This window comes from Nelumbo lutea, chromosome 1, assembly GCF_056320005.1.
Source record: "Nelumbo lutea isolate HS-2025 chromosome 1, American lotus-T2T, whole genome shotgun sequence".
In the NCBI taxonomy this organism is placed as follows: Eukaryota; Viridiplantae; Streptophyta; class Magnoliopsida; order Proteales; family Nelumbonaceae; genus Nelumbo; species Nelumbo lutea.
This window is the reverse complement of record NC_142684.1, coordinates 42,917,090-42,929,328: the sequence shown is the minus strand read 5'-3', so window position 1 is coordinate 42,929,328 and position 12,239 is coordinate 42,917,090. Positions and strand designations below refer to the sequence as shown.

The 12,239-nt window shown below is 35.6% G+C and overlaps 1 pseudogene; it reads left to right on the top strand.

Annotated features, from left to right (window-relative positions):
- The first annotated feature begins 3,492 nt into the window (after nucleotides 1-3,492).
- Nucleotides 3,493-4,546, top strand: LOC148874421 (uncharacterized; annotated as a pseudogene).
- Nucleotides 4,547-12,239: the final 7,693 nt, after the last annotated feature.

Below are 12,239 nucleotides of genomic sequence, written 5' to 3'. Positions count from 1 at the left end.
CATTTAAGTAACTAGATTGCGTTTGTTTTGGTGCAAAAACAAATATTTACCGTTCAAAAATTCTCCCCCACTGGTTAACGATTATAAATTGGTTTAATTTGGTACTTATAAATTTTGTATTCCAAACAAACGGTTTTTGGTTGTAGCGAGCAAGGTTTAAAGTATGGACACGTATCGGCTGATGCGTATCGTGCTGGTGGCTTCCTGATATGCCCCTACAGGGGTTGTATCGGGTCAGCCACTCGTTCAGAGGGTAGCTGGGCCTTAAATCGGCCCCTCTAAACTGAATTTGAAAAAACGAGAAACATAAAATCCACTTTTTTTTTTTTTTTGTACATCAACCGAGTGTAAAGTATATATCAAAATGCATCAATTGTGAATACAAATATGTTTTGGTAGTTGTGACAGTTGTCATTACCAGTGCACTAGTATATGCTTAGCAAACATTTGCAAAATTGAACTAGAGTACATTTATGTATCATTTGCACTGTAAAGAAACACAACCAACAGAATGAATAAAGGTGGGAATGTTGAATATGAACCGGGTTCAGTGCAACCATTTTGTTTTCAGTAAATTGGGTTAACTAGCACCTCAATTGTTTTCATTGAACAACTTTTCTGCATTCGAAGTGATTCTTGCCAGGGGTACAGCCGTACAGGGCAGGTTGGCATATAATGTACTAGCGGGGTCCGTGCAACGGACTGGTTTTGTTATGCAAAATTAAAATAAAAGAGATTTTGAAGTTTGCAAGTGTGTGATGCATCGACAGAAAATAATATAATATATTGTTAGTAAAATTAATCTACTTTGTTTCTCAATTTTTACAATTTTAATAATTATATAATTAATGTTTGTATGGTAAAAGTTAAAATACATATTTTATCAACATAAAGTGTTAAAGTTTTGAACCTTTCAATTTGTGAGAGGTCAATTCTTACCAAAATTTATTTACCAAAATTAATCACCCAATTATCCAAAATTAAATGCCAAAATTATCAAGAACTAACTTTTTAGAGTTTCCAAAATTATTGTTATATAAATTACAAAAAATATTAAATTAATAATTTTGAAAATTTTAAATTATTGTTTTGAAATTGATAAAATTAATAATTTTTGATAAATTATTAATATATCATATTTAACCAATATTAATTTACTGAAATTAATTTTTTGAAAAGCATCAAATTTTGATTAATTAAATTTTTGGTAAATGAATTTTACAAAATTTTCAAAACTAAATTACAAAGATTAATTACCAAATTTACCAAAAGTAATATATCTAAATTCATTATAAGATTTACCAAAAATAATTTACCACAATTAATTACCAAAATTAATTTGTCCAAGTTAACCGATATTAATTTTGAAAATTATAAAAATTGTATTATATTAATTTTCTCCAAAATTACCAAAACAAATGAAATAATAATTTACAAAATTATTAAATTTATTGTTTCATAAATTAGAAAAAATAACAACTTTTTGGTAAGCTATTAATTTACCAAAATAAAGCTCAATTAATTTAAGAAAATTAATTTTTTCAATATATCAAAATTTATTATATTCATTTTTGTTAAATTAATTTTGCAAAATTACAAAAAATAACTTATCAAATTTAGCAAATATTTTATTGGTATATTATCAAATTTAGCAAAAAGTAACTTAACAAAATTCATTTTTGGAAAATTATCAAAATTTTATTAATTTACCAAAATTAATTGTATAAATGTCACAAAATTATTGTTTGTTAAATTATGAAAAATAATAATTTTTGATAAATTTTAGACTTACCAAAATTAACTTATTTAATTTACTGAAACTATTTTTTGGTAAATTTCCAAATTTTGTTAATTTAATTTTTGGTAAGTTAAATTAAGAGAGTTACCAAAATTAATTTAGCATGAATAATTGGAAAATTGACTAATTAATTTATCAAAATTAATTACAAAGCTAACCAAGATTAATCTACCACAGTTAATTACTAAAATTAATTTTCTAAAATCATGGAAACAAATTATTAATTTTTGGTAAACAAAATATTTTTTTTGGTAAATTCATTTAAATAAGTATTTCTATTAAATTAATTGTTGTCCCAAATTACCAAAATTATTGTTTGATAAATTATGAAAATTTCTATTAAATTAATGATTTTCCAAAACTTTTATTGAATTAATTCTTCGGTTAGTTTTCTAAGATCATATTTCGGTCAATTAGGAGCTTTTTGTTAATTAGTAATGAATATAAGTAGTAATTAATGAATCAATTAGTAAAAAAATATAAGTAGTAATTTTCAGTCAATTAGTAATCAGTCAAATAAATTAGTCCTGACTTTTGGTTAATTTGTAATCAATCTATTCATAATGAAAAGCAATAAATATAAGTAGTAAATTATCAAAATTAAAGTATTACAAATAGTAAATTTTGGTTAATTAAAGTAATAATTTTGAAGAATGGAAAAGCTGATAGGTATATATTATTATTAAAGTAATAATATAATGTTACGATTCGATGTTTGAGTTACCTATGTTCCCACGTATGCAGCCCATGCAACAAGTGTAACAACGTATGCAATAGATGTAGTGGCCCACTTAGCTTTTCATTTGAATGAAACGGGGGAAGTTGTTGTAACGGACCATAAAAGACTTTGTCAATCTCTCTTGTTACATCAGGCCCTGTTTGATTTCACTTATAATAAGCACTTATTTGAATGAGTATTAATAAGTATTGGGATCATGCAAAATAAGTGCTTATTCCTATTTAACAAATAAGTCAGGAATAAGTGCTTATTTCGAAAATAAGCATTTAAAAAATAAGCAGCATTCGAGTGGCTTTTTTAAGCACTTCTTCAACAAGTGCTTATTCATATTTTTTTTTGGGATGATACAGTCTCTTAAAATATTTCGTATTCCCCAAGCTGCCTCTAAGAATGGAGAAAACCCTCCTCCTTTTGCCCATATCGAATGGTGCAGTGGCAACTTCAAGTGAAGGGATGACCGGCCATGCGTCTGAATATGATTAGAGAGTTGTATGAGCATTCTGAGAGAGTGATAGTTTCACATGTTACTCTACTTGGTTGAGAAAGAGTGTTGAACTTTTGTTGTTTTTTTTTTTTGTCATTACGCTTTGCAAACTTGATTACTCCTTCATTTTGTTAACTTTTTAAATTTAGAACCTTTATTATTTTACTTGATATGGTGTGTTGGACTTGCATTTTTTGTCATTATGCTTTCTTTTTATGTTTATCTCAGTGTGTTTTAAATTTCATGGTAGTGTAAGAGATGGATACTGATATAGACGTCGAAACAGAGACCAAAGTAGTATTGGATACAGAATTCAAAATTAGCTTGTCATACAATGGGGTAATGGACATTGATGAAGAGATGGAATGTATTCTAGATGTTGCATTTGTCATGGATGAGTATTGTTATGATATGGGTTCACAAAGAACCTACATACACCATGGATTGCACTAGTTGTATGAAATTTGTTATATGGACAAACATGTGTTTATATGTCTATGCAATACACTGAAGGAACGGTGGCTCATTGAAGATAGTCAGGATGTTTTGGTGGAGGAGCAATTAGCCATTTTCCTTTACATTGTTGGTCACAATGAAAGGAATCGGATGATGCAAGAATGGTTCCAACACTCCGACGAAACAATTAGTTGGTATTTCAATAATATATTGATGGCGGTGGTTAAGCTTCATCGGTAATCATAGGGTCCCCTAGCTTCAATAGTGTCCATCCATACATCAAACATAATAAAAAATATTGGCCCTATTTGCCCACTATTAGCTATTATTAAAATCACAAGATGGATGAATGTATGTATAATAGTGTTTATTTTATAGAATTGCATAGGGATATTGATGGGACACACATATCTGCGTGGGTCCCTACTGATATGTAGACATTTTACCGACACAGAAAAGGGACTTGCATGTAAAATGTAATGGCTGCATGTGATTTCAATACGTGGTTTACATTTGTCCATGTATTGGAGGGGACTACACATAACTATTGCATATTTGCAGAGCCCATACATAATCGGAAATATAATTTCCCACATCCACCCCAGGGTATGTATGTATACGTTAATAATCTGTTTAGATTATTTGGATACACGTATAAATATATATAACCTATTCCCATGATCAGGTAAGTACTATGTTGTGGATTCTGCCTACCTTAACATGACTAACTACATGGCACCATATCGTAATACACAGTATCATTTACCTGACTTTCGAAGGGGTAGATGACCTACAATAAAAGAAGAGTACTTCAACAATTCCATGCATCATTGAGAAGTGTCATCAAACAGAGTTTCAGTATAATAAAGGCTCGACTCCCTATTCTGAAGTGTATGCCATGCTATTCACTAAAACACAACAATTAATAGTTGTGGCTTGCATGGCAATACACAACTTCATCAGAGGCAACCAGAACACAAACACCCTGCTTAACAGATTCAAAATACAACCTCCTTCCAAGACAAATATAGAAATTTCAATGAGGCTCCAATTGCTAGTGGTTCAGTAGCAAGACATGCAGTTGATTAGGTAGGTCGGAGTAGGACTTGCAATAGAGCATCCTGTCTTGTAAGTAGAACCTTTTAATTTTGGATAACAACCTCTTTGTAAGTATGGTGTCTATGGGAAATGTTTCCTCCTTTAGGTAGTCAAAGTAAGTGTCTCACCAGTTAGCTTCACCCACAACGAGGCATTCAAACTTGTCTATCTCGAGTATGCACTTATCGCAATTGTTTTACAGCTTGGTGGCGTCACTTTTCATCTTACGCTAGTAGTAAATGAATCATTGCAGTCTTTTGTAGAGAGTCGTTGCAATGTTCCCACAACAGGCCTCATGGGTCTCTTTTAGCACTATTTGTCCTTTTCTAGTTCCTAAATACTTCGCTCTTACCCCATCTACCATCTTATGGTAGAGCACCCCATGCACCAATTAGTATTGCAAAAGTATCTTGTAGTCTTGGGTAGAGGAGGTGGGGTTTTAGAGCTTTTGAACTATAGGCAAACACCAAACTCTTTCTTGGATCTGATCTTTTGTCTCCACAAAATGGGTCATTCTGTCAATGGTAGGTTGGCTTTGCATTCTAATGGATATGGTGGTGGGGTCTTCGCTTGGCTTTAATTTTAGATCCTAGAGTGGTAAAGGCATCAACATATCTATTTTTTGCTATATTCTGGTGCTGGTATATCACTTCTAGGTTTTTTGTGAGGCTCTGGATGAGGATCATGTTGGGGAGGATAAAGATTTCTTTAATAGTTATGTCCTCCCCTCGGCCAATTATTAGCTTGGAATCTCCGACCACCTGGGTTTTAGTCACCCTTAAGTCTCTTGCGATGGTTAGTCCCAAGACAATGGCTTCATACTCTATGATGTTATGGGAATAGGGGAATTGGAGGTTGAAGGAATATGTTGTGGTATCACCCAAAGGGGATGCCAGAGTCACTCTTGTGCCTGCTAAAGAATTAGTACAATTGTTGTCAAATGCTAGGTCCCATTCGGCATCATCTACTACTTCGATGAAGGGTATTTCTCTAGGGATTTCTTCAGATACGTCAAGTGGATCATCACTGGGGAATGCAACTAAGAGGTTTACAACTGCTTGGCATCTAATGGCTTTGGGTTGGGTCGACTTGATGTTGTACTCGCTTAGTTGTATAATCCATTCTACAAACCTTCTTGAGAGAAGTGGTTTGTCTACAAAGTATCGAACATGATCATTCTTTGCTATGATGACTATGTTCTGTCCTAAAATATAGTGTCTAAATTTTTGAATGGCGAAGACTAGTACTAAACACTACTACTCCATGTGGGAATGCCTCATTTCTATTGGATTAAGTGTTCTACTAGCATAATATATTGGGTGTTCCTGTCCTTCATTGTTCTCCTGAGCTATTAGACACCCTATGGCCTCAAGATTAGATGTGATATAGAGTCTGAACTCTTTACTACTTTAGGAGGAGACATGGTCGGGGCCTTATCTAGGGCTTGTTTTAATTATTCAAACACCTTCTCGTGTTGTTTAGATCACTAGAACTAAGTAGACTTCTTGGTGAGTTTGAGAAGAGGGGAAGTGGCCAGTGTGAGTCCTAGGAAGAATCTCCTAAGCTATGAGACTTTCCCTAGAAAGGTTTTAAGCTGCGATTCATTCTTAGGTGATTGTAGTTCCAGGACAGATTTGATTTTGGCTTCACCAGGGTGAATTCTGGACTGATCAACTCTATACCCTAGGAATTTGCCTAACTGCACTCCAAATGCTCACTTTAGTGGATTTAGGCTTAAATTGAATTCTCTACATTTCTTCTTGAAAAATTTTCTATGGACCTCTGTGTAGTATTCCTTTTTCCTAGCTTCGATGACTATGCCATCCACATATCATTCTATTTCTTTGTGCATCATGTCATGGAAGACACATGTCTTTGCTCTTTGGTAACTGGCTTCGGAATTCTTGAGTTTGAAAGGCATCATCTTGAAATAGAAGTTTTCTATCAGCACTCGAAAAGCTATATGTAGTGCATCTACAGGGTTCATGTAAATATGATTGTACCCAATATAAGCGTAAAGGAAAGAAAATAGCTCCTTTCTGGTTGTAGCATCTATCAGGATCTCCGTGTTGGGTAGAGGAAACTCATCCTTTGGACAAGCTTTGTTGAGGCCATGGAAATCCACACAACACCTAAAAGATAGCAGAGGCTGGAGTTAGCTAAGTTCTACTATGCGATGAGCACTCGGAAGGGAAGTTTGGGAACTAACCTTAGTTGGTCATTCTTCTTTTTGATTGGTACAATGTTTGCTAGCTATTTTGGGTGTGTCGTGGGCTTTATGAACCTGATTTTTGAGGAGACTCTCTATTTCTTCCTTGATTTTCAGACCTACTTTTGGCTTGAAGACCCTTTAGGGTTACTTTATAGGTTTGTGCTTGGGGTCTATGTACAAAGCATGCTTCACTAAGGTTGGGTCCAGTCTAGGCATCTAGTTGTATGACCAGGCAAAGATGTCTGGGAATTCTATGATTTGATAAAGGACTGATGTGAGAGTAAAAGTAGAGTTGTCCTATCATCTCCTTGTAGCCTAGAAGAGATGAACAAGAGATGTTTGTCCTGTTATCCATCTACGATATCAATTTCCTCCAACGGTTCTTTGACTGCACTGTTGGAATCCTATAGATGCTTGGAAGGGATGTGAATTTCATCGTAGTATTCTATGACGTCACTAGTTTTGTCTTGTTTATGTTTGTATATGTTAGTTTTGATGTTTATATGTTTGTCTGGTTCATTATGTTGTGAGTTATGTACCTTGATTTATGCTTATTGTATCTGTTGGGGTGTTTGTACCACCATATGTTGGTGCGATGTCAATATTATAGGGTGATCTCTATTGTTCTAAAGAATAGTATGGAAGCAATGGCAATGTGTTTTTATTGAGGCTTATGTATTTGATGAAACAATAAGAGATAGGAATTTTAATTATAGTATATTTCATTTGTTTTGGCATACAATATTTATAAAATGTAAATTTTATACCTCAATCGATATTTTCTTGGTGGTAGGGACGTTAGCATCCTCATCTTCTTCCACGATGGTATAGAAGTATGGTATAAGTTTCTATCTGTGTCTGTGACTCTGATGCATCATTACCGTCCTCCTCTTTGGGTAGTTCAACTCTGTCAATTCTTGTAATTCACACTTCACCATATTTGGCCAACTCTATGTAGTATATTGCATCCTGTAGATGTGCCTATAATACCTCGAATGGTATTCTTGTGGCAGGTATGGGACCACTCTTCCCTTATGTTTCGCTTTGATGCATTGGTGGTAGGTTGATGGTACTAGGTCCAGAAAATGAATCACATGGAACTTTTGTTCTACGAAGAATGGTCCTATGACCATAGGGAGAATGATTGAGCCACATTTTGCCGATATATTGCCATTGAAGTCAGTCATCTCCATCGGTAAGCCACCAATATCATCCTCTATGATCTTAATTAGTTGAAGGATGTGTGCAAATATCAGGTTAACGGAGCTCCCTTAATCTATCAATGCTCTCCTTACCTCATGCCCGTAGATCTTTGCCATTACGTATAAGGGTCTGTGGCTAACATATCATCATCATAGAATTCTATATTGAAGCGGTTTAGGCGATATGGTTCATTGGATCACTTGAATGTCTCAACCAAATCCCTAATGGTTGCTCTCCTTGTAAAGTCATTGGTTTCCTATTTGGAGAAGAACTGACATAATTCCTCGCTCTACTCGAACCTCGCCAAGAGTGTATCCGATGCTATGCTGCCATAGTGGACCGCTCCAACCACATTCACACTACCTCCTTGTTGATGATTAGGTAAGGGGTTGGTACCGACTTGTGTTGGTTTTCGTTTAAGGGAATCATCTAGTTTTACCTTTTGAGCAAATATCCTCCAAAGGGTGAAGCAATCCATTAGGTTATGATTGGTGGACTAATGGAAATCGCACCATTAGGGACCATGTCTATCCTTCTCTAGGTTGATGTGAGGAGGTGGAGGAGGTAGGTTGATGACTTAGTCCTTTACGAGCTTATTAATTATCATCAAGACCTCATTTTTGTTACAATTAAAAGGTGGTGGTGGCCCATCATCGTGTCTTCCCTGGATACCAGGTCTAGAGTATGGGGTTCGGCCAACACGACATGTTCATTGAACACGGTGTGTGTGAGCTTCTAGAATTGCATCACATAGATTAGAAGATTTCCTCTTTGTCGCTGCTCAACACTGTGTAGATTGGCCATGATGAGTTGCCGCTCCAGACTGGAGCACTTGGACAAGAACTTGGTGCTAAGCTCTCCCCACAAATCCAAGATTTTAGGGGCCAGGTTGACAAACCACAAATAGGCCGACCTAGTAAGTGGTTTAAAAAATTCTTGTACCTTGAGATCCCCATCTAAGGCAAAAGGTCCCAAAGCATCCTCGAACTTGTTGACATGCTCTTGAGGACTGCCCCTTTGTTCATCATATAGGGGCCACTATTGGGCAGTGTGTACCCAACTAGGTAGGGCTTATGAGGAATTTGGTTAGAGTAAGGATTTTAGAGGAGGGTGAAGGCCTGAGTCTTGCTTTGTCTAGCCTCTAAGAGGTTTTGGATATACTCCCTCAATTCCATGCGACTCACAGGTGCTTTAGGAGGGACGCTGTTTCATTCCTCGATGAAGACAAGCAGGATGAGTGTAGACAAACTAGAAGGATGGGATGTTCGGGTGGTGTTTCTGGTGGGTGGGGTCAATTTGTAAGTATTTTTCTAATAAAGTTCCAGTATTGTGGTCTTGGGATAGACATCGTTCTCTAATGCAACTATGCATTGTAGGAGAAACTGAAGCATATGACTCATCTTTTCCGACAGAAGCTCTCTTCAAAGTTGTAGACTTTGTGGGATAAAATCACATTGTCTAGGCAACCACTTGATTTTAGGGGAATGGGTACTTTGGTGTCCACGTCCTGAGTGAATCCCTCATCAACGGGCTCTTTCTCGTGGACTGGAGAAAGGCTGATTCTTGTACGAACCATCTTTTTTGTGATCAAGGAGGTAACTAGAGATTCTAATGTAAGTAGGGTGGAAAGGCAATAGGGAATGTCCTCCTTGAAAGACAAAGGATGACCAAGGGTCTATGTGAATAGGGATGCGTAGGAAGCTTTGTGAGGGAGGGAATTGTAGGAAAATAGTGAGCATGGGGCTTTGAAGGCTAGAAGGTAGGGATTCTCAAGATTGATCCCATGTATGGGCCTTCGAGTCTCTCCCTTTTATAGGGAGATCTCGAGACTATAATGAGAAACATACAGACTAGGACTTTTCTCATTAGGAAGGTGAATCACGATTGTCTGGTGCTTAGCGGGTAAGACTTATTGGGGTTTCTCCACATGTACAGTGGGATCTTCTGGGATTAGGATTCCCTTTTCCCTTAAGATCATCATGTGGTATCTCTTGGATATGTCTCTTTTTAGGATCACTTGTGGCCACGTGTTAGAAATAAGTTTTTTTTAATGGCATGTCACAATGACATGACTTACTATGATGAGGCAAGTCGTCGCTACTCATCATAGCATAGTATTGGCGAACCCTGTTTGTTGAGGCTTCAAATAAGTTTGAACAATGACTGTGTATGCCATCGCAGGTGTAAATGGTTGGCTTCATCACTTTAGAATGCTTCTCATCCATCTTGAAGGTCTACACTCGTGTTTGTTTGTCAAGTTTGTTAATCAATATAACACTCATCGTAGGTGTTCTGGTAGTTTCTTTTGTGCCATCGCAGTCCTCATTGCAAGCTTAATTCTTCGTGCACTCATAACTTGTGATCCTCATCACAATCTCTGCAGTGCTAATTTATATGTACTTACAACATGGAACCATGCCACTTAATACATTTGCACTCTACTTGCATGGTTGAATTGTTAAATCTTCTATTAAGAAGCCCATTGCTCATTTGCATAAACCCCATTGGATAGTTTTTGGTCCAGGGGAATTGGAATTCACACAGAAAGGAGAGAGGTGCACCTAACACCTTCCCTCCCCCTCCCTAACTTACTTGGATGACCTTTGTCTTGGCATGGGAGTCACTAAAAATTAAAGGCTATTTCAATTCAAATATTAGGATTACCATCACTCCCCTTTTCTCTTTAGTGATGAGTGGTAGCTCTTATAGAATTATCCCTAAAGTGGGCTACTTTCCAATTCCCACAATAGTTGACTATCCAAAAATTCGTAGTTGACTAATCCAGACAAACCAATTTCTAAAAAAGGGATTCCTCCCTTCATTTAGTAATTGGATACTAAATATTTAGAAATTGACTACTTTTAAGAAATTTGACCATTTAAAGGCTTAAACAACTATTGTTATCTTTGGAAAGCCTTTTATCATGTTGGAGCAAATTTGAATCATTTATAGGAAAGAAAAAATCCCTTCAATGTCCAGAAAATGGTCAGTTGCTCTCAAATCCTCTATAAATAGAGGGGTTTAGCTTGATTCAAAACAAGCACAAGAAAAACAAGCCATTCTATCATTGTACATAATGTATAGTTATTTTTAGAAGAACTCCTGACTAGGGTAAGCATTAAGGTTGTTCATGGGTCGGTTCGGTTTGGTTACATGGTACTTTAGCAACTGAACTAAATATCTTGGGTTGGCTAATAAGCCAACTGAAACAGATCCAAAAAATAACACAAACCAATTAAAAATAATGTTGTTAGATGCTCGATTTGGTCTGTTTTAACCAAACTAAGATATCCATTGATGGATACTTTATCTGAGATATCCATTCTTGTGCTTTTGTAGTTTATAGGTTGTAGCTTGGGGTTCATATGAAATGACATGAAAATTGAAAATAAAAAAGAAAAATCATTATGACTGGTACAAATTCATGACATATGTTTTGACAATAAACAATTATTTGAATATTTTAATCAAATGTCAAAATAAAAATTTAATGAAAAAATGATAAAGAATTAAACAATGAATAGAAATTGTAGGCATTTGCCGAAAAATAGGCCTAGGGGGTAGGGGCTAGGATTGTAGACATACAAGACTTGGTAGGTTGTGTCATTGTCTTGTGATGTCTTAGAAAAAGTAGTTTACAGTACATATCACATGTGAAAGAGAATTAACTTTTTTTAACGACTATAATGCTATGTATCCCACTGTATACAACCGTTCTGGTTGGTTTTACTTGATTTGTAAATTCAAAATCTGCAACCCAAACCGATCAATTGGTTTATTTATGTCTTTAAACCGAGGCCGACGGAAAATTTAACAACACCAACCAACTCAGATCGAGTTGGGTTGGGTTGGTTGATTGAATTGGTTTGGCCCAATTCATGAATAGCCCTACAAAGCATCTAGAGTAAAACTCTTGTGACTAAATAGATTGTGTTGTATAGTGGTATATCTACACATTTAGAGGTCTCTTGTTCTAACCTACTATGTGACATGTTCTATACTTTTTATATCTACACATTCAGAGGTCTCTTGTTCTAACCTACTATGTGACATGTTCTATACTTTTATCATCTTGAGTGCAGGCAGATGTTCAAGTTTAAACACCATTTAGGTCTTGTTGGCACATAAAAGCCCAACTACAAGTGATGTGTATTTGCTACATTAGCAAGTGCACTAGTCACTCAAGTAATAGAGTGATGAATAGAGTATCATTTTCCACAAGGACTTATGCAGCAACTAGTAGTAATAT